General features: G+C 40.5%; 1 long non-coding RNA gene across 1 annotated transcript; it reads left to right on the top strand.

The window, feature by feature from the left end:
* On the top strand, nucleotides 1-23,453 carry LOC102385398. The gene is made up of 3 exons (XR_322961.1): nucleotides 1-155; nucleotides 3,370-3,544; nucleotides 23,287-23,453. It is a non-coding gene; the product is annotated as an uncharacterized LOC102385398 (long non-coding RNA).

Raw genomic sequence — 23,453 nt, forward strand, 5'->3', positions numbered from 1 at the left:
ACAGAAAGGACCTGGTCTTAAAACAAGTAAAAAAGGCAAGGAAAGGGGAAGGTTTATCATGCTATTAAAAATGTTATAGCTCTAACGCCTTTTGAAGACACGTCTTGTATCCACAAAAGAGGTTTTGTTCCTTGGATTAGCTTGATTTTTACCAGGTGAGAATCTGGTGCTACTTACTAAATAATTGATTTTTTGCCCTCTACTAGCTATACATGACAGTGTCTGCCACCAGTGTTGATTGTGTCAAAATGTGCCAACCATTTTAGCTCATATCTTGAGTGGAAAATTTGTGGCTTTAATGGAAAATTTGTGGAAATATTTATTAACTTATTTATTGTAGAACTGCACTGGGATAACTTGGAAAATGTTGACTCTGGTCAAACAGGGGAGAAGGGATGGTAACAGCGGAGAAGGGAATAGTAACTGGGGACATGACACAGAGTTTATCCACTTGGACTGTATTTGATTTATTTTTCATTAATTTTCTACTGTCCATATCTTTATACGTTATTCATATGAAAATAGTAAGATAACTCTTCAGCAAGTCAATCTGGTGGGATTTAGATACATCACCAGGTCTCCTGGAATTCTGGAGATTACCACAGATTCTATGGATGTGAAACTTTGCACAATTTCACTTTTGCTATTTTATTGAATTCTGGTATTTCTGCCTAAGCTGGTACTGAAAGGTCCCAGAGTTGCAGAAGCCATGTTCACAAACCACTGAAAGGCCCATAGTGATGGCTAACTCCTCCTGAAAGTCATAACCTTTGGATGTTGATGCCATTTGAACTGCAAGGGTGACAATGACTGAATGTGGACTGGTGTCAGCCCCCATTAAATGGTTACCTGGGAAGACAAGTGTCCCTGAGAAAAAGAGATGACAGTTGTGCTTTCCTCTAGAGTGCTAGAATTATTACTCCATTCAGAGTCACTGAGTGTGCAATGTGTAGGTAGTGAAAGAATTCACTGTAGCGTGGTACATAGTACATGGAGCTGCAAATAGGGTCATTCTTCTGTTCAGAGCCCCAATGCCCAGAGTAATTAACTTCACATGCCATGGCTGAATGCTGAGGCTGAGTTAAAGTGAAGTGATGAGGAGTCCAGCCCTGAAGGGTATGGTTGCTTGAGTTCTTTATTACAAACACAATGAAAAAAGTAATAGTTTTCGCTATACAATGTTGCAGTGCTTCTGCTCAGGAAATGAATGTTTATGTTTTGTATCTCATGAATTCTGCATATTTTATTCCCTAGCGTTTGGCACAAAATGCACTTTTTGTATTGCTAAGTAACATAACTAATTGCACAAACAAAACAGACTATAGCAACTGGCCTGGACTTATACATTACAAAGTTTAAATATCATGAGCCATCAGGGTGTCTCTGGGAAAGAGTGCCTCTGTCATTTTAAATTGTCTTTAAGGTCTAAATTTACTCAGTATTGTCTTAAGACAAACACAGAATGTTTTAACCAATTTATGTTTTATGGTTAATGAGGGTAAAGGTTTTTTGTTCTTAAATTTATTTTTGAACTGTCCTAGATACAAGTTTTGCAGAATGTTTTAACCAATTTGTGTTTTAAGATTAATGAGGGCAAAGGTTTTCTGTTCTTAAATTTATTTTTGAACTGTCCTAGATAAAAGTTTTCCAGTGTTGCAAGTGAAAGCTTTTCACCCAACAATCTGTGAACATCTCATCTTGATGTAAATAATTTATGAAAGAAATAATATGTTCTGAATAATCCCTTTATTTAAAAAGAATGGTCTTCACTGGACGGAATTAGATTCCAAACTGGATACTACAGAATAGTCCTTTCTCTCTCTCTATATGACCATAATTATGGTATTAACATTAGTTAGAAATTACTTATTAATTTTTAATGGGGCCTTGAACAAATTATTCAGATGGCAGATGAAAGGAAATGTTTTCTTCATTAATTGACATTGCCATAGTTGTCTCTTCTTTCCCATCTCCCAGAATTTACTACACTTATAACTACACTCACCAGGACAGGAAAATCTAGACAATGTTACTAGTCTCAGATGAATATTTTTTTTTTTTAGTTTTGCAATGTATTAACTGAGTTAGGACTTTTGAATTGACTTAGGAATCTGTGGGCTATAGGCACAGCATGGTAATAATGCATCCTAGGAGCACCCTTCCCCACTTGGGAATAGACTACAGGAACAAGAATAGAGCAGAGATCCAGGCACTGTGTCGTGGGGTGAAAGATATTCTGGGAATCATAGTTCTCTAGGAATCTGCTGTTGCCAGTGGGGAACTTTAACCATTGTTCCTGCTGCTGAAGCCCATGTACATGGGCAAAGAAAAAAATACTGAATTTGTCAGCAATAAATGGGGGTCAGTTCTCCCAGCAGCAGAAGCAAACTCCACTGCTGCTCTACAAAACTACGATTCCCAGAATGCCTTCCACTCCATGATACCCATTGCCTGTGCTGGCAGTTTCCTGGAGCCAGGAAGTACCGGCAGACCAAGGCAAATTAATAGGTGGGGTGTGATGAGGTAGGTTGCAGGGAGTACCCCTGAAGTGATGCCCTCCTCCCTGCCCCCATCCTTCTGGCACTCTTCCCCTTAGCTAGTGCCTATGGCACATGTCCTACTTGCCTGCCCCATGATATGCTACTACTAGAGGCAAAAAACGTGTCTATCCTTCTATGTACTGCAAGTCCCTCTGTCTTCTTTGCCTGTAATTTTGAGGCTTCTTTGACATTGCATACATACCAGGGAAGACTTAAGGGAGGTGGCTGAGAAGCTGGCATGAGGTAAAGGAGACTTCTACAACAAAGCACTCTTTGTAAGTGTTTTCCCTTTGTTGTATACCTCCCATAGCTTTCACTGAGTTGATGCAAGCAATCAGTACCAAAGTGGTTACATCTGTTATGTGGTGGTTTGCTGAAGCCTTTTTTCAGAAGTTGAAATGACTGATGTGAGAAGTCATTTATAATGGGTGGTCAAAGCACGAGGGATTGATTCTCTTGCAGGTACCCGTATTAGAGCTAAAACCACTAGTTGGGCATCCGTTGGAAAAGACTAATTTAGAAGTGTCCTCCAGTTAAGAGGAAGCTGTGCACGACATATTTTAAATTTGAAGAGCAAAGTAACGATGATGAATAAAGATTTTTGTTGATTAAAAGTTACTATTCCTGGGGAAAAATAAACTTTGTAAGGCCTTTTTCACATCCTGAAAATTAAGACATAACTGGTCTACATTCAAAAGCTGGAAAAAGACCTTATGGTCACTGTTGAATGCAGAATTCATTTTGGGATTAAAAGAAATGGAAAAGATCTAAATCTCCTGAAAAAGTTGAAGGGTAAAGCAACCATTTTTTTTCTTTCTTCTTGTTGAAGAAAAAGCCACTAACTAGAAGATCTCGAACACCAGAAATTTCAGGAAAATTACCTGTGATTATTTGAGGGGAAGGGTCAGACTTTACCCTCAGAGCCATTGTTAATGTCCTCACCCCAGAGTTCTGGGAATATTTCGCATCAGAAGGCTGAAAATCCAAGGTGGACAGCTACGGAGGTGAGTCAAACTCTGTTATTCTCAGGAAGGTCCTTGTTATAGCAGAGTACAAATGCATTTAGTGGAATATTTTTTAGCTTACCCTTCCCTACAGAAATTCTTTGATATTATCCTAGAAAACTATGAATTTTTTTGGTGGATTTGGAGATCTGGAAAGAAGGGGAGGGGAAGATACAGCATAATCCAATTTAGAGCACCAAATCTGGAAGATTCGTTCTTATTGCCAGTGGAGCAGATTTGCTGACTGCTGGACTAATCAATATGCAATGCAGACAGATAAGCCATAACATCTGTTTCCAGAAGGCTCAGAGTTACTGCTGCGCAGGTGTTTGAGCAGCTTCTCTGTTGGTAGTCTGCCTGCAAAAGAAGTCATAATTCAAAAAATGACCATTTGCAGCTTCTGTATAAAAGCATGATACTAAAGCAATGGAAGACAAGGAGTTTACAATCTAAGAGAGCATACATCATAGTAGGAGAAGGATACCCACAAACATGTATAATTTTTATACATAATTAAAAAAAAAAACCAACAAACTTCAGCTGTACTCAAATGCTCCTCAACCTGTATTTTCTTCTAGAATTTATGGAAGAAGTGGATCTTGATGCAATATATGAGAGAGCCATTGCAAAATCTGTTTGATGCATAGAGAGCAGTGTGAAAAAAAATACAAATATGAAAAAGTGAATAGACAGCAGAGAAAGGTGTCATCTTTAGAAAAGTAGAGGGACCAAGAGTGAAATGCTAAGAGACAAAGGGCACATCTACACGAACATTAATGTGCTTTTGGTGCTGTGCATTAAGTTTAGGTACCTCTAATATGAGGTACTGCATAAATGCACATTAGACTGCTCTAATACACAGTAGCAAAACCACATGCCTGTTTAGTGATGCTCGACGTGCAGTAGCCTATTTCTATTGTGCATTAGCATATTAGCACTGTTTTTGATGTGATGCTTTAATACACAGTAGAATAGGCTACTGCGCATTAAAGCGCATGTGTAAATGCATCTAAAAGCAGATAAATATAGAAGGGCAGCCATAAGAAGGGTGGAAACACAAGATCCAAACTTGATTCGGTATTCTGAATCCCTTGGAGGGAAGCAATTCAAAATGACTGAATGAACTCCATCAATGTGCTTGTTCATTTGCTCTGACCTGCTCTCCTGCTTGCTATGTGTGGCCAAACAGGTGTTTTATATAATTTAGTATGCGCAAATTACCACTACCCAGAATGTCAGAAAGAGATGTATTCCCAAGATCAGCTGCCAAACTGAGATATATCTAAATGCTAGGCAAGCTTCTGTTGTATGAATGAGCTCACTAAGGATGTAGCTGTGATGTGAAATTCTCCAACAGGCATGTCTGTGAAGCTAAGCCAAGCTGCTGCTCCTCTGCCAGTCTGGTTTTTGTCTGCTGGATAAGTGGCAGCTTTACTGAGTGGTGATATGGATAGTGCAGCACTACCTAAAATGTGAGATACTTAATAGATTACTTGCTAGGGGAGGCAAATTCCATCAAACCATGACTCTGTTCATTAAGTGACCTCTAAAAATTATGGGGAAAAGCAGGAAGAGGTTTTTAGCCTATAAAGAGAAATCTCTCCATATTTTAATTTAGAAAAGAGAGGATAGACACTGCATGCAATGTCAGACTTGTAAATCTTAAAGTGTAATGTATGATTTAATTATCTTAGATACATTTTTACTGGATTATAGAAGAGTTACCAACAGTACAATTTTCAACAGCTGAACTATGCCTAATGGTACAGATACAGTACAGTATATCTTTTTGCAATTTATGACCCGCTGCTAGAAGTGCTGTGGCCACATTCTCCAGTCTTTCCTTATTCAAGGAGCTCTACTTAAGTCAATGAAGCTACTCACATCAGGATGGTAGAGACCTTGTTTTCAACTGACTATAACAAATATATTTCATGACAATGAAGTGGCAGTTTTTCCATAACCAGAGTGATCTTCTAATCACTGATATTCAACTTCCTTTATCACTGCTGTGGCAAAAGTGCTACACTATATATTTTTACAACTAAAGGATAGAAGAGGCTAATTTATTATTTGCTTTATGTGGTTTATATTAAGGGATAGCAAGAGTCTCACTGGATTAAGTACGGTAAATTTCCCAATCTGAATTTATTTGAGGCTGTTGCCAAAACTAATTCAGCTGCTTCCTTTTTTTTTTTTCCCCCCAGATTCATATATTTCTTTAAAAGTTCATTTTATGTTTGCTCAGGGCTTTGCTATCTACTGGGAATCATAGCATGTGTAATGGAGGTCCCAAGATTTATACAAAAAATATCAGAAGAATTCATACATTTAACAACTGAAACAACTATATTTGGAGAGCGTAATAATGGCTCTTAAGAGACAACACAGTCATACATTTTATGCTAATCAGCCAATTTGCCATTGCTTTCCTTAATGGTGAAAGGTGGTTTTAGTGCACAGAGTTCTGCTCTGTGAATGATAGATTGAACATTAGGACATTAACTCATGTCAGCTTTTTGGCTGCAATTGGGACTGTGCTGCCTGCACATGTACATTCATATTGTGGAAGGCAAGTAACTGATCATGCTATTTAGTTACTGCAGGGTAACATTTTTTTGAGATAGTTTTAAGAAATGCTTGGGTTTTGTGCCATTTCCAGTACTTCCTATTATTTGAGTTACAAATACAGCTTGTGTTATCATTATCTTACTCGTTCCATAAAGAGGGTCCTGAATTTTAATGACTATCATATTCTGTGAATTACAATAGCGTGATGTAGCAGCAATTTGACAGTCTTTTGATAAACTGGCTGGTGGCTGTCTTAGGCTTGCATGCTGTTTTGATAAGACTAGTATAAACAAAGCAGCAATACCTTGGACACTAGGTAATGGAAAAATGGGGAGAAATGGCTTGGGTTTGGAGTTTTTTGTTTTTGTTTTTTTTTTGCTGAACACAAATATTGTTCCCACGGTTTTCCCTTCTTTTTTCAGGGGATTTGTGCCTACTGAACTTCCTAAGTGTCTCAGATGAAGATTAATTTGATTTTGAGGGTGGTTGGAGTTTCAGGTTAAGAGGGTGTACAACACAGAAGCACATAAATGGGTGCATCTACATGTGCAATTAATGTGACTGAATAAATTCTGGTACAATCTGAGCCGGAATCTGGATGTCATCATCTACACATGCGTTTAAGTGCAGTAATTCACTCCACCGTTGGATAGTACTTGTGTCTGACAGGACTATCCGACAGCACAGTAAATTAGTCTATATCGGCCTAATTGATGCAAACATGTAGATGGTGACGTTTTACTTCATAGTCTACTGTGCAGTAAAGTGCGTGTGTAGATGTGCCCAATCAGTACCAATAACAGCTACAGGTACTTTATTGACCAGCAGAGCTCTGAATGTGTTTCCTTTAAGTCAGAAGAAAAAATGGAGTGACAAATGCCAGGAAGCTCTGATGTCTATTCTAGGAGCCAACTAGTTCATTTTATAGGTGTTTTATTCTATAGGTCTATGTGCACTAGTACATGCATTGCTTCATCACTTACTTGTATTACAACCATATGTACTGCTTCTCTCTGATCCTGGCTCTTACCTACCCTAAAACATAGCAGTGGCAGCCATGGCCCACCTACTGCAAGTAACAAAACATGGACAATGTTGGTGGGGTTAAAGGGAAGAAGTAGATTTATTTGATTAACAAAATCGCCTTTGTGCCAGCAGTGCTAACTATTCACCTGTAGGCTGACCTAGTTTCCCACAGCTAAAGAATTCTACTAGTCTTAATTGCCATTGAATGGTTTGAGAAACCCTTGGTGTTTTTTATGTGCAAGAGTATATACTGTGGTACAAAGTCTTACTGCAAACTGCAGAAGGGTAGCTGCTGTGGAACACACAGATAGACATTTTACACTATGGCTATATTGGAAATACATCATCTGGGCATCATACTTGGACAGAACAAAAGCGTTCATTAATTTACTGTGTTTTGCTTGTAGCCATGGCTTGTATGTGCATTTTGTGGCGGGGGGAGAAAAAAAAATCAGTTCTCCTTCCCACTTCTGGAGTCCCTACACTCTTGTTCCTACATATACAAGGAGTAAAGACTGGAGTTTGTTCCCAAATCTAGATTTTATCAGCCAGCACACCTGTGACACAATCTAAGTCGGCATCAGAAATGATGCTCAGGGGCAATCAGCATGGATTTATTAGGGGGAGATCATGTCAGACCAACCTGATTGCCTTTTATGATCAGGTCACAAAGGCCATGGACGCAGGTGTCGCGGTGGATGTAGTCTTTCTGGACTTCAGTAAGGCCTTTGACACCGTCTCTCACCCCATCCTAATTAATAAACTAGGCGACTGTGGCATAGATGCCTACACAGTCAGATGGATTGCAGATTGGCTGAAGGGTCGCACTCAGAGGGTGGTGGTGGATGGATCATACTCGACTTGGGGGGAGGTGGGTAGTGGAGTCCCCCAGGGCTCGGTCCTGGGGCCTGCGCGGTTCAATTTCTTCATCAGCGATCTTGATGCTGGGGTGGAAAGCAACCTGTTTAAATTCGCTGATGACACCAAAATTTGGGGGAAGGTGAGCACGCTAGCAGGGAGAGAGAGATTGCAGAAGGATCTGGATAGGTTACAGGGGTGGGCAAACAGGAACAGGATGTGTTTCAATACGGACAAGTGCAGGGTGCTGCACTTGGGTAGTAGGAACCAGCAGCACACTTATACGATGGGGAACTCCCTACTTGAGAGCACGGAGGCGGAAAGGGATCTTGGTGTCATTATTGACTCCAAGATGAACATGGGCCGACAATGCGAGGTCATGGTTGGCGGGGCTAACCGGACCTTGTCGTGCATCCACAGGTGCATCTCGAGTAGAGCCAGGGAGGTGATCCTCCCCCTCTATGCGACGCTGGTCAGGCCGCAGCTGGAGTATTGTGTCCAGTTCTGTGCGCCCCATTTCAGGAGGGATGTGGACAACATGGAGAGGGTCCAGAGGAGGGCCACCCGCATGATCCGGGGACAACAGGGCAGACCCTACAGTGAGAGACTGCGGGACCTGAACCTATTCAGCCTCCACAAGAGAAGGCTGAGGGGGGACCTGGTGACCGTCTATAAACTCACTAGGGGGAACCAGAAGGGTTTGGGGGAGACGCTGTTTCCCCTAGCCCCCGCTGGCATAACAAGGAGTAATGGGCACAAGTTGATGGAGAGGAGGTACAGATTGGACATCCGAAAAAATTACTTCACAGTTAGGGCGGCTAGGAGCTGGAACCAACTTCCAAGGGAGGTGGTGCTGGCCCCTACCCTGGGGGTCTTTAAGAAGAGACTGGATGCCTACCTGGCTGGACTCATTTGAGTCCCGTTTTTGTTTTTAGGGTTTTTTGTTGTTCTCCCGCCCTGGCGGGGGGTCGGGCTAGAAGATCTTTTAGGTCCCTTCCGACCCTAAAACTATGAAACTATGAAACTATAAGTCAATGGACACACCGCATCCTGAGTGTTATTTTTTACGAGGAAGTGTGGTCTAACAATGGCATTCTGAAGTTTTGCATTTGCTTTACTATTTATTAGTCTAATAGACCCTTAGATTTTAGAGAGCCTGCTGTGATTGTATAGGCATACAGTTTGCTTATGTACCTGTGCTGAAATTTGATTGTATGCCAATACAATGGCAATGGTTACATCCAGCTTTCAGATGCATACAGTAATTGTTGCCATTTAATGTTCAATGCATTTTTACTGGAATAACAATGGTGAACAAAAAGGAAAAGTAAGCATTTCAAGGTTGTTTTTTTCCCCAAGTTGTATAGATTGCAGGCTTTTAGGAGAATGTGGACATAATTGTGTAAGTGCTGCTTCCATTAAAGAACAGCTGATAAGGCTAATACTTTTGAAACCGTGTAATAGGACTACATAACATCTAAAAATAGTGACACTTTTTAGTGATTGCACATTCTTAACTCTTAGAATACTTACTAAGAGGCTCTAGTCTGTACACCCATTGTGTATCTCATCTGTGCATAAAATTTTGGGAAAGCAAAATTTCTGCAGAAGGCTGATCTAATCTTAAACCTTTCTGTGGGCCAAAGTGTATTTTTCAGAAGAGGTGGCTCTGAGGAAAGAAGTAAGAGGGGATGGAGATTAAAGATGAATGGGGCTTAAAGATCCCTGATCTATCAGCCTCTTAATACCTATACCATAAATGGCCCATTTATTTGCTAGCAAGTACAGCTGGAGTGATGTCAGAGAAAGTGATATCATTATGCTGCTGTTTGGAGGATAAGTCAAGCACTTACATATCCAAATATCTTCAGGGATTCAACTTCCTTCATTTTTGAAAGTGACTTAAGTTTCCATTGCCAGATAGATATGATTTTATTGTAAACTTCAGTCTATTTTTTTCCCAATCCCAGCCAGCACTTTGCCTGTATTAAAGTAAAGACAGGATCAAAACACATGCCAGATCCAAACTCCCTGTATTTTGGGAAGTTTGAATTTTGACCTGAATGCTGGATCTGAAGACCATCTCTAGAATCAAACATTCAATTTAGCTAGCTCAAGAAGGTATATTTTCGAAAGCTCAGTTAGCAGTAGATAACCACGCCTAATACCTTACATTCACATTCTCTAGGCCAAAATTATCTGTCAGCCCTTCTGGTTGAATAGTAATATGTAAGGGAGATTTATTCAGTTCTTACTATGGAGGTTCTTACCTCATCACCATAGTGTCAGAATGCCTCCCAGTAAGATGTCAAGCAAAGTGGCTATTATCTGTTATATATCATTTGTCCTTTTATACCCAGCCCAGGAGAAGAACCTCATGTGTAATATACAGTTTGGTTTTGGGGATTCTCTCTGTAAAAAAAAAAAAAAAGAAAGAAGAAGAACAACAGCAATAGCGATGTAGTTATGTTATCAGAGACGGCAAGTGAAGTAACACATCTTGAACTTGCAATGACACCCAGAATATAGGAGTTCTAAACACAGTATGTCATCAGCAGTGGGTGCATCTACATGTGCGCTTTACTGTGGAGCTGACGAATTAGCTCTGCAGTAAAGCGTCAGTGTCTACATGTGCTCCTGTATTAGGGAGCAGTAAATTAATTATCTCTGCTGTAGGATAGTACTGTCCAGGACACTTACTGTCTTATGGAAGTCTTTTTGTGAGCTGAAACACATGTGCAGATGGTGGCTGGGGCTGGCTGGGGCAGCCGAATCTCTGAATTCGAACTGAATCAGCCCTTACCTGCCAGCTAGCCCCACACTGGAGTGCCTGTGTGCCCGAGCCAGCTCATCTGCTGACCCCCAAGGCTGCTGGCAGCCCAGATCTGCTCAAATAGCTGTGGTCCTAGACTCATGTATATACACTGCCCAGGAGCAGCTGACTTGGGTACAAACTATGCTGGAGTTTATTGCGCTGTACATTTGCATGTGTAGATGTGCCCAGTGAGTATTAAACTTGGACCTCCAGCACCAAATGTGTAAGCCTGTAGTGACACGAGTTAACCACATGCATTAAAAGAGAACTTCTTTAGCTGTGGGGAAGTATCAAGTTGCAAATTCACTGAAACAAATCATGAACACATGCACTGGGTCACTTTATTGCACTTAGCTCTCTCAAGTTCTATTTATTTTTCATTTGGGGGGGAAAGGCTAAATATTTGTGTGCTGTTTATTTAAGAGCTGAATATTATTATTATGTGTTAATGTTCTATATACAACACTTCTGGTCTGAAAATATGCTGTTTACAATAAATATGCTGAGCTATTAAAGTAGCTAAATCTGGACTGATACAATTCCTTGAAAAGAGGCATGTGGCACAAATGTGGTAGGGCTGGCACATGACATGGAATTATCAACAAGATATTTCTTCCGTTTTCAGAGGCTGCCTATCTAATTTCATTATTACCTATTGTGTATGGCCCCAAATAAAGGCTCTGAGCAACTTCTGAGCAACCACCTTGTCTTTCTAACAAGAACTGTGGGCAATGAAGTGACCATACATGTCTATGTCTATCAGATGTCTATTTTTTAAGTATCACAACTACTTGCCAGGGACACTAAATTGACCATCCACAGTGATTACAAATAGATTAAGGATGTTTGACAATAGATGACATTTAGATGGCTGTTGGTCTATGATCCATGGCTTGATACCATAATATACCAGATAGCTTTTATCAAAGTAACTCCCTCTTATACTTTGTTTACTTAGTTGCTGGTTGTTACTTCAGAAGACTTATAGCAGGAAAACCATAAGTTAGGTCTGTTGACAGTGTTCTAAGAACAATGCAGTGGCATTAATGTGAGAGAGACAGGAATCATAAAGAAACAGTGGCCTAAGATCTTTGAGTAGTAGTGACACAAATCATTTACTAAAGTTGGCATATGAAAAATAATTTTAACAGGCATGGACATAGAGTCCTGTGAAATTATTCCCCTTGGCTAGACCACTTGTTGATGCAATCCTGAAATGTTTTAAGAACTCCAAAAGTCCCAAAGGACTTTGAAGATGGGTCATGCCCTCTGGTAGACACAAACTCTGGGAGTGTTCCCTCCTTTCAGGCAATGTCCTGCAGCTTTGATAAGAATCAGAGAAAAGGGCTGGTTTATGATATGTAGTAGGCTTAAGTAAATATTTCAGTACCTTGTAAATAAGTTTCCCAGAGTATACACTGCCTTATAATGATTTCCACAGTATGCATCTAGGCAAGTTTATTTTTATCTTAAAATTTATTGTTTTCTCTCCATTGCTGCAGAAATGCCAATGAAATACTCTTTTATTTAAAAATGCCTTGGAATGAATTTCAGAACAGGTAGTGCAGCCACTGAAGAATATTTTAGAAAGTGCAATGCCTGGGGGAACTTCACCTCCTGTGTGCTTTGGAACTGGTAGTCTCTATGGATCCTATTCCTGGTTCTGTGATGAAGCAATCAACCCTCAGGAAACTCTAGGTAGTTGAGAACACTGCAGTACCTTTCTTCAGCAACATGTATTTCCACAAAGACATGAAACATCCTCCATTCCCATATTCAAACTTCCCATTGACGGCTTTGTTAGAAACAAGTTCTTAATCTTTGCCTTACACTTGGTTCCTCAGGTGCAATGGAACTCCCTCCTCAATGAGTCATCTTGAAAACCTAACCATGTAGGAAGCAGATCGAGTCTGAATTTGTGGAATGGACTCCTTCAAGAACTAATGACTATCACAAACACAATGCCATCCAAGTTGTACATATATCCAGCCATAGTGCATAACAAAATTGGACCCTAGATTTCATTTGAGCTTCTGTGGACTTCAAATATGGATAGGACATGCTTGCTTTTCAGGAAAGATCTGTAGTATGCTTTCCTAATGCTTGGAATTGACTCATTGTAGTGACTATATTCTCATGTCTGAAAATTTGTAAACTCAACTGAGAAAGAAAAGAATTTGGCTTGTGGTTTTGGTGGCAAATTCTTGATCATCACTGATGACCTCTGAGTGTAAATATGTGTGGCCACAGCTTAGGTATAAATGCATGTGGTCATGGCTTGTTATGCAACTTAGCTGAATTAGACTGAATGAGACAGAGGAAGTAGTGCGAGCTGAGGAGTCCTTTAAGTAATAGAATAATTTTGGGCCAGTTTTACAGAAATTGCCACTTTCTTCCTCACCCCCTTTCCAGAACATTAGCTAAATATTGATAATGCCACTCCTAGCGTAGAATGTTGAAAGTCCCACTGTTATCCTGGGAATGAAAATTGATCCTATGTTCCTCCTTTTCTGATTATGAAATACACAACGTTTGGACTGATGTGAAACCTTAACATTTTGAATTCAGAAATTTCTGAAGAAAAATAAATATTTTATATAGTTGCCTAAAATACCTAAATAATTGTCTTAATCACTGGTTAGGCCTACCGTTTGGAGAGTCATTCCTTCTACTCAGTGAATCTTTTAAGTTATTGATTCTTTTTCTGTGTGCTTTAATAGCTTTTCATTATGTTTTAGATATTCTTTTTTAAAATAAATGTTATTCTATCACTGAGATTCTTGGCAAATCGTATACAGCTTCTATGGTTGTAACAGGATTGCAGATATCTTGCTGGGAGCAAGAGGGGGCATCCAGACCCAGGTGGGCATTTTGGATTGTCTGACCTTGAAAGTAGGATTATAGGTAGAGATGTGGGTATAGGTAGAGGTATGGAACTAGGGAAATATAGGCTAAAGGGAATTCTGGGCCGGTATGGGTCTGTAGAGGGAATAGTCATATGGAATAAAGGGGGCAGTGTAGCCTGATAAGGGTGCAGCTTATGAGGTATTGAATGGGCCACAAGTATCTGGTATTGAATGGGCCATAGTCTGTTTGTGAACAGGTTAAGAACCACTGGAATATGCAAATCTAGAGCCTGTTTTAACTTCCACTGAAGTCAGTGGAAAGTCTCCATTCAATACAATGGGCTTTGGATCTGACAGCACTGCTTAACGTGTGTGAATTATTTTAAGAGTAGATAGTTGGTATGGAAATCAAATCTTCATACCCTTGAATGTTCTGTTCTTGAACTGAATTCTTTTTATCTTCAGTACTATAACATTTTGCTATCCTGCAAGCTTTAATGTATTTATATCTACAACACCTCTGTGAGTGAAGGAATTACCAACCTGCCCATTTTAGAGGCACACAGGTTAAGGACCAGATTCATTAAGGTATTTAGGCACAAATTCCCACTGATTTATAATCTCCTAACTATAATCCCTATGTATAAACCTCACAAATCAAATTCTTGCAGATGAGTGCTTATATGGGTTCAAGTCCTTGTTCTGCAGCAAACTTCTGGTATTGCTTTAGTCAAATCACTTACGTCCAGGTCCACAGAGCTAGTTAGAAGCCCAACTTCCAGGCATTTGACATTTATTCATATGAGCTCACTCAATTAGAAGATTATTTGACAAATATATCAAAAAGCATTTAAATAGATAATGATAATTTAATAAAATTTAAAACTAAAAAGATATAAAATGAATATTTAACCACATAGTTCCCTTTTTCTAAAAAAAAAAAGAATCAATAAAGTCATTAGGAATTTCTGAGGTGTATTAAGTTCAACTGATGTATTTAAGGAAGTTCCAATGATTTTGTATAAGAGAATTAAGAATTTATGTGATTTACTGATTATATTGATTATGTAAAAATAGAACATCTGCTATATGTGCCTGGTCCCAGGAGTTTTGCCATTTTATAATGAAGTAATTTAGGGAATAATCCTTAAAAGCACAAAGCCCAAAAAGTCAAACCTCCAAATCCCAAAGGAAGTCAATGGTAGTTGTGTATCTATTTCACTTTTGTAAAAATATAAAACTTTGCAAGATGTTACTGTAATTGCCCATTAGTTGGTAGAAAAATCTCCATTCATGCAGGTATACACTTGATATTCACAAGTGACCTTGTAGACGGTCATATGTGGAACTACAGATTACTAAATATTAGTTTGAAATTAGGTGGAGAAGTATCACTTCAAATGTTGGTAGATGTTTTAGGGACAAACATCAGTCTATTGGAACATATTATGTTTTATTGGGATTGAACATATTTTTAGGTCAATCAGAGGTGTAACAGACTGTTCTAAAGTGAGACATTTTAATAATTTAAAGACTTCTGGCCTTACTCAAAGTGCACAGTTCCTCAATTCCTCAGCAGTCCTATTGATTGTGGGGAATACAACACTAATTTGAATCAGGGTGGCAGGATTCAGTCTTTTGTCACTTACTGGATTGAAAGATATTTCATTGAGTTATTTTTTGAAGGAATAGATGAATGCATTTGTGAGACTATTGATCATTTTATATCAGCAAAGCATTTATTGAACCAGAGTATGTGAAAGGCATATGTAGCGTTCATCCAGGGTGGACAGTTTTTTTTCTACTTCCAAGAGCAGCTTTGGCTTTTTTTCTCTCAAGTGATTGATTGTTCCATTTAGCCATTTTGTTTAATTGGCCAATTTTAGCGATTTAGAAAATATTAATTTGCTAAGATCAGTCATGCTCACAGGGCTGCTCACTGAAAATTGCATATAAACCTATACTTTACCATCCTTTGTGTATTCTTACCTTCTCATTTTTTTACATTTAGTATATTCAGCTATAATAACCCTTCCTATCGGATCATTAAAACAGGTGAGTAGCATTTGATATATACATTAGCCCAAATAACAGTCCACATAGTTTATTTTTATTTTCCTTTTAATCTCCCCACTTTCCCTCCTCCTCCCCACCCCCAGCTTCTGTCATTTCTTCCACTCACTTGTTCCATACCAATGTAGACAATGAGAACAGCAACTGTGTTATAAAGATCTTGAATGGAGTCTGCTGCAGCAATGCAAATCCTAACATCAACAGTCCAAAACTATAAGAGACTTTTAGATATATGTAATTAAACATGTTCATTTTATCAAGGAGATAGCTGATATGGGAATCAAATCCTGATAACTTTGAACATTTTGTACCAGGAGTGATTGGTAGTTATGTACCTTCAGTGCTACAGTATTTCAGTACTACACAGTTTTTAATGTATTTATCTTCCCAACACCCTGGGAGCAAGGGAAAGAAGCGCTGTTTATCCCCATTTTCATCTCTGGAGAATGAAGGGCCAGAGATGACAATCCTCTGATGCAAAAGACTTGTTCTAAAACAACACTGGAAAAATTTCTACTATTAGGCATGTCAAATTAGCTATGTATGGAACATGCACAGGAACCATAAAGTTGGAAGGTAAAATAAGGTCTGCCTGATGATTAAAGCTTATTCCAGCTTTGACAGGAAGCTTTTCCTTTACATGGGGAGCAGAAAACATGAACTGTTTAGCCTGACCTTCTTGGTAATGTGATGACAGCAGGGTGAAAAGAAGCAACACATTTTTGTTTATCTTAATCTACATTGGCATTCTTGGGCTCATTGATACCTTTGAGGTGTTGCAATTGCTATGAGTGGGGCATTGCAATATTTCAGTTTAGCAAGGCATCCTTTGTAAACAAATTAGGAAAATTCAATGCTGCTTATCTGGATTCAAAACAAGAAATTGAATTGAATGTGGGTTACTTTAAATTTGGTGACACATTAGATAAACAAGGATAAGTGGGATATGTGCGGCATGTGCAAATATGTGCAATATTTTTTAAACATTTTATTTTTTTAACCAAATATTTGCTCCATTTAATGGCTGTCTGTTTACCCTGCACTGCACATGAAATAATTGCTCAATTCTATTTCTTTTTTAAACACAGGGTTTTAGAGAGATGAGTTTACATAAACAAAAATTCAACTTTGCCTATTCCATGTTGAATTGTTTAAAAATAATTATGCCTTCCTTACAGTATAGTGAGGTAGCTTATACTTTAGATTTCTATATGCAGTCAGACATCTCTCACTTTTATGTGATATTTCGCAACAAACATGTTTTTGTTTTTTCCCAAAGCAGAGGCACTCAGGAGCTGTGGATTATTGGGGTGATCTTATACAATTGAAACTGTCTGGAGAAATAACCAGTCATTTTAAAGGTCATATTCACAAAAAATCCAATCTGTCCTTGTGTTTTTAGATCTTCAAACAGCTTGGCCTGGGCTTCCATATCAGGCAAATACAAGTCTATTTTTCCTCTTGAAATGTAGCCCTAAGATGAGTACTTGTTTGTGTGTGTGGAAAACCTATCTACTTCCTTAAGGACATTTAGCAAGTTCAAGATCATTTAAAGATAGTTGTACTTTCATAATGTGCTCTGCTGGAAAACAGAAATACAAACAAATACCTTTTTGACTGAGAATTCCTTTTGAAAAAGTAATATATATATTAGAAACCATGCAATTTTCCTCCATGCATGAAATGACTAGAATCACTATGCGTGATGACGGGTGATTGTGCCTGAAAGCTTGCAATTAAGGATTTTTTTTGCCTAAAATCTAGTTGGTCTAATAAAATATATCAGCTCTACCATGATTCCTGATTGTTTTTTCCTCTAGACCAAAATGACTACATCCTGGATACCTAGAATCACTATGGCATATCTACCAATTTTGTTGGTTCATTTTTATTATTTAAGGTTAGTTCCTCCTGAATTGTGCATTCCTGACTTGAGGAAAACTCTAACCCCCCAACAGGAGATTTGCACCCTGTCAGCCTTTGCATGATTGTGGTAATCTGGTACTTGTAGCACTAATTACAGCTGAATATAGCAGAGTCATCTGATTTCTACAGATGGTGGCAAGTTTCTTTATCCACCTACCAGATACAATATGGCTAGCAGCTGTGCAAGCTCCTTTCAGTGCTGCTTGGGTGAGGCGCCTCATCTTTGATCTGAAGCCATGATATTTCTTGTTTATAATCTAAAACCCGAAGCTTATCTTGAATTTCAATCAAATCAAATAAATTGTATGGAACTCATCAGAGGACTGGGATCTAAGGGTATGTATAAATCACTGGATGCAGAATAGGTTGTTTATATACACGCAACAGGAAATATGAGGTGTACAAATAGCTGGAATGTTATGTATATTTAAATAACCAACCTTTTTTTTTTACTTTTATTTTGTGGCATGGGCTAGAGTGATCACAAAATATATAAATTTTACCTTGCTTGGGAGAATCACTTGCTAAAAAGGATATTTAGAAAGACTCTATGCCTTTAATAAAGCTTGGTATGAGAAGAAATTGTTTTGGGTTCTCTTGGGGGGAAATAAATAATTAAAAGAGGCTAATTATATAGCTAATATTACATTATGCAAATATGCAACCCAGGGAGGTTTGGTGTACAATGCATTGATTTATGTGCTGTTTAAAGGTACCTTATCTTGCTGTTTTGTTACTTGTAAGTCGGATTGTGTATTTGCTTATGCAGCAGTGAACCCCAGGAGAACTGGAAAGTTGCTAGTTGCATTGTGGCCCAATTTGCAGCTTGAAGTAACCTAGGGTGGAGATGCCGTCAAAAGATTTCCATACATGGTGGAAGGGATGGGACATGAATTTTGACCTTTAATTCCAAAGTCTTCTAGAAAATAAAGGAATAAAAAATAAAAACTACATTTTGTTGAAAGTTTTATTAATTTTTCACTGTCTGGTCCAATTGGAGAATACCTGACAAAGACAATTTAGTAAAGATATTTTTATTAAGGTGTGATGGTGTCATGTGGTCTATTGCAGCAAATAGGTTAAATATAGATTTTTGTAGCAGGGCACTAAGGTGCTTGCTCCTCTTAGAGCAGAGATAAGAACCCAGGTGCAGGTTGCCATGACAACCGGTTAATGAGGGAATTGGCCGCAGCTGCACCTGGTCAGCTGGCCAGAGGAGGCAGGGCCCTAGGCCCATAGAAACCCCAGGGCTGGGACCAGGCAGTTGGTCCCTTACCAGTAGCTGAAAGGGAAGGAGCCTCCAGGAGAAGGAAGGGCCCACAGATGTAGTAGCCGGTAGATACACTACCCTTAGAACAAAGGGGACACCAGGAGCCCAGAAGGTATCCTTGCCTACTAGGCAGAGGAGCCTCAGAGAGGGAGATTTACTCTTTTAAAGGGGCAGAACATGATGCGAGCTCTGCATTAAGTTACAGCCTAGAGACTCATGGTGGTTGGTGATTGAGTGTGTGCTGTCCGATAACAACTGGTGGTTTGGGTGAGGCTAGTTGGGGAAGGAGGAGGCCTCATAGGGACCCACTGCAGCGTGGGGATCCCAGCGCCAGAGAGGGTGCAGCACTTGGGCCAGAGCTGCAGAGAGCCCGACAAGGACAAGGAGCCGAATTAATATGAGGCCTAGGCAAGACAATACCTGTATCATCTGTGAGGCTTGGGGCCTGGTAAAGGGGTGGTTGGAGCCACGCATATGGCCCATAAGGCTGAGAGACTCAGGAACCATCCAACAGTGAAGCAGGACATCAAAGGGGGGTAGAAACAACAGGGTTAATAGGATCTAACCAGACCATGTCCAAAACTAAAGCTCAAGGGCAGCCTCCCTGTATTTATTATACCAACAAGACATGGCAGGTAAGAACGAGGGTGCTTGTAGGGCAAAAGACTGGCACGGTTAAGGACGTGGGGGGGGTAACATGACCACCCCTAGGTACCCCACCCTGGTACAATTTTAAAGGAAAGCACAGATACTTTTTTCTAGTAAGAAGGGTTGAGTTGACAAAGAAATATAGTCTCCTTCTTCAATCCACTTCAGAAAGGCCCTTAATTCTGCATCAGAGCTTATCCTAAGTGTGAGTATGTGTGAGGGGGCCCAGAATGAAGCAGGGTGGAATAGCTCAGCCTCCTGACTGCCACTTCACTTCCTTCTGCTCTTCCAGGCTTCAGCCCCTGAGAAAGTTGCAGTAGCACAGATATGTGTATCAGTGAGTACAGGGCACTCAGGGAAATGTAGTTCTATAGAGTGGCAGCAACATTTACTGGTGCTGGGAGAAGAAGTTACCCCATTTTTTGCTTCCCAAAACAGGAGGGCTTTTGCCCCCTTGACATGGGGGTCTAGCAAAATGAGGTAACATCTTCCCTCAGTAGCAGCAAACTTCAGTTGCTGCTCTTGTAGACCACCCACTGCTGGAGTCTCCAGAGTCAGAAAGTACAGAGGGAAGGAGGAAGGGAACTGCCTTGACCTAGTGCAGTTCCAAAGAATCAAGGATATAGCCATGATTTTTAAGAGTATGGGATATGGCCCACAATGTATTATAGATTTCATAGACATTAGAGTTGGAAGGGCCCTCGGAAGATCATCGAGTCCAGCCCCCTGCCCCAGGGGCAGGAAGTCAGTTAGGGCCAAAGGATCCCAGCAAGATAGACATCCAAATGTTTTTTAAAAGAGTCCAGAGTAGGTGCTTGCACCACCTCTGGCGGCAGTCTATTCCAGGCCTTCTGGGCTCGGACAGTAAAGAAGTTTTTCCTTATGTCCAGCCAGAAACGGTCTTGGAGAAGTTTGTGACTGTTGGACCTTGTCATCCCTTGGGATGCTCTGATGAACAGGCATTTCCCCAGATCCTGATGTACATTCCTTATGTACTTATAGGCAGCCTCCAGGTCCCCCTGAGCCTGCGCTTTTCCAGGCTGAACAGTCCCATGGCTCTCAGCTTCTCATCATAGGGCCTGTTCTCCTGTCCTTTGATCATACATGTGGCTCTCCTCTGGAATCTCTCAAACTTTTCCACATCCTTTTTAAATTGTGGAGCCCAGAATTTGATGCAGTACTCCAGCTGTGGCCTCACCAAGGCCGAGTACAGCAGGAGGATGACATCCTGGGATTTGCTTGAGAAGCATCTATGGATGCAAGCCTGGGTTTTTCTTGCTCTACCAGCTGCAACATCACATTGGTGGCTCATATTCATCCTGTGGGCAATCATGACCCCCAAGTCCCTTTCGGCTGTGGTGCTAGTAAGCGTAGCACTGCCGAGCCTATAAGCCTACTGTGGGGTTTTTTCCCCAAGGAGGAGTACCTTGCATTTTCTGGTGTTCAACGCCATAAGGTTTTTATCTGTTCATATTCTGAGCCTGTCGAGGTCGGCCTGGATAACATGTCTATCCTCAGCTCTGGACACTTTACCCCAGAATTTGGTGTCATCGGCGAATTTGGCCGGTCCGCTTCTGACACCAATGTCTACATCATTAGTAAAGATGTTAAAGAGTATAGGCCCAAGGACGGAGTCTTGCGGGACCCCATTGGTCACAGCACACCACGATGATTTACTTCTGTCTGTCACCACTCGCTGGATCCAACCTTGGAGCCAATTCCGCAGCCATTGGACTGTGATGTAGCCGAGGCCACAGTTAGCCAATTTTTCCATGAGATCACGGGACACCAGATGGAAGGCTTTTGAGAAGTCATGCCCGTCAGTTTATGCTGAAGACCCCTTCTCTCTCCCAGGTTTCAAGGCATATGAGAGTCAACTTTGGCTACCACAAATTTCCTATTCTGCTACCCAGCAGCAGCTCACACATTTGGGCTAGGTACAGACATTCAGAAGGTGGAATTTATCAAACCTACATGGGTTTCTGTAAGCGGAGCAGGTTAGTTCAGGAGTGAACAGAACACATGCTCATCCTTTGGTTGTGGGGCAGAGGAGAGGCACACAGGCTGCCTGCACTGGTCCAGGTCAGCAGGTTGGGAGTGCCCCCACATGCCTCCCAGCACACCCTGGGTGCAGCCAAATGGCCAGGACACCCCTGGTTGGCTGCTGGGTCTACGTGGCAGAAGCCTCTGTCTCCCATCCTCCCCATCTGGCTGTGGCTGACACCTTACCACAGGCAGGAGGCAGGGCTGGGGACAGAGGCATTTCTGACCCATTCCAGGGCTGGGTCTGTGTGGCAGAAGCCTCTCTTCCCTCCCCCCTGCCTAGCTGTGGCTGGCAGCTTGTCACAGACAGAAGGTGGGGGTGGGAACAGAGGCTTTGCTGGCTCCGCTCTGGGGTACCCCAGTGGTGGAGCCTACTGGGCACTTTGCTAGAGCAGGCAAGCACAAGGTGAATGCTAGCATGGCTAGTGGGGGGCCACAAATGTGCCTGGGATGCCAGCAGACAGTGACCTAACATTAATTGATAGGGGATCTGGTACAGAAGTTCAATGCATCAGTTTAACCTGAATTAATTAAGTTTGAGTGCACATTGATCAGTGTTCCACCATTTTTAAACCAGTCTCTGTGTGTCAAACTTCTCTTCTCGTATGGTGTTGACTGGTTTTGGGTCACTTATACTGGTTTATGTATAATAACTGTACCTGGCTTTGCTGAAAATTCACGTGCAGTCTTCTTACCAACCACATACCTATGCTGCATCAGTGGTGGGTAAGAGCTCTCAAGGCGGGGTGGGATGAGGGTGACTAATAGTAAATTATAATCTGCTTAATCTACAATTTTGCACTAGCAGAGTGGGATCATCTGGAAGGTATCAAAAAATACCTTCCTTGGTTTTCATCTGACTCTGCGTGATTAGAAGGATTGTTTTTTTTATTTTTGTTTTTCAAACATCCTTCACTGCTGATACAAAGATGATTTCCAACCATCAAGTTGGTTGGAAATGATTTGAAACCATCACAACAGCTCAGCATACAAGAACAATGAAAGAATTTATTTCCTCTTCCTTGCCTCAGTGCATTCTTTGTAAATCCTCCTTTTCCTCTATTTTTAACATTGCCAGCACATATTTTAATAGCTGCTTAAACGTGAATCAGAATAAGTTTGCAATTATTGTCAGAGAAAATTTAATATGGTTTAATGTAGTCCTCCTATCAGCGAAAGGGTTTTGAACAAGAGGTTGGAAACTAGAGATTTTCCATTTATCTTACCTAAGACAAGTAGTATAAAAAAAAATTCCATGTGCTATTGATGACTGTTGTAGCATCCTGTGATTAAAGGCTGCATTACATCTGGAAATATAGCTATGAACAGTGACTTAATTGAACTGTAAAAAACATGGAGGATCAATAAAAGGTAAGATTTGTTAGAATTAAGATGTTAAATGAAAGAACATCCAGCCTGGAAGCAAGGGAATCTTTATGTCTTGCTTGGTGGGAAGCCAACCCTTTCTGAAATCAGTTGGTACATTTTATTTTTGGCATGGATGGGAGATACTGGCTCAGATTTAATCTCTGAGCCTGTGGAACTTTTTACAAGGTTTGGTGAACAGAGGTTTCTGAAAGCTCCTTACTGTTTTTCCTTCGATACGAGCAATTCCTATCAAGGCAGGAGGTGGAAGCATTAATGCTATTTTCTTTCTTTTGTCAAGGCTTACCATCAATGAACCACAGCAAGAGAAGAGCCTGGAGCAGCTTGAGAGCCCCTATGGTGACTGAACATCAATGTCAGCTTTTTAACTGGTTGCTGGTTTTTAGCTTGAACTAATTTCTCATGCTTCAGTCCCTTTCCCCTACCACCTTAAGGAGGACAGCTGCA

This window comes from Alligator sinensis, unplaced genomic scaffold (assembly GCF_000455745.1).
Source record: "Alligator sinensis unplaced genomic scaffold, ASM45574v1 scaffold117_1, whole genome shotgun sequence".
Lineage (NCBI taxonomy): Eukaryota > Metazoa > Chordata > Crocodylia > Alligatoridae > Alligator > Alligator sinensis.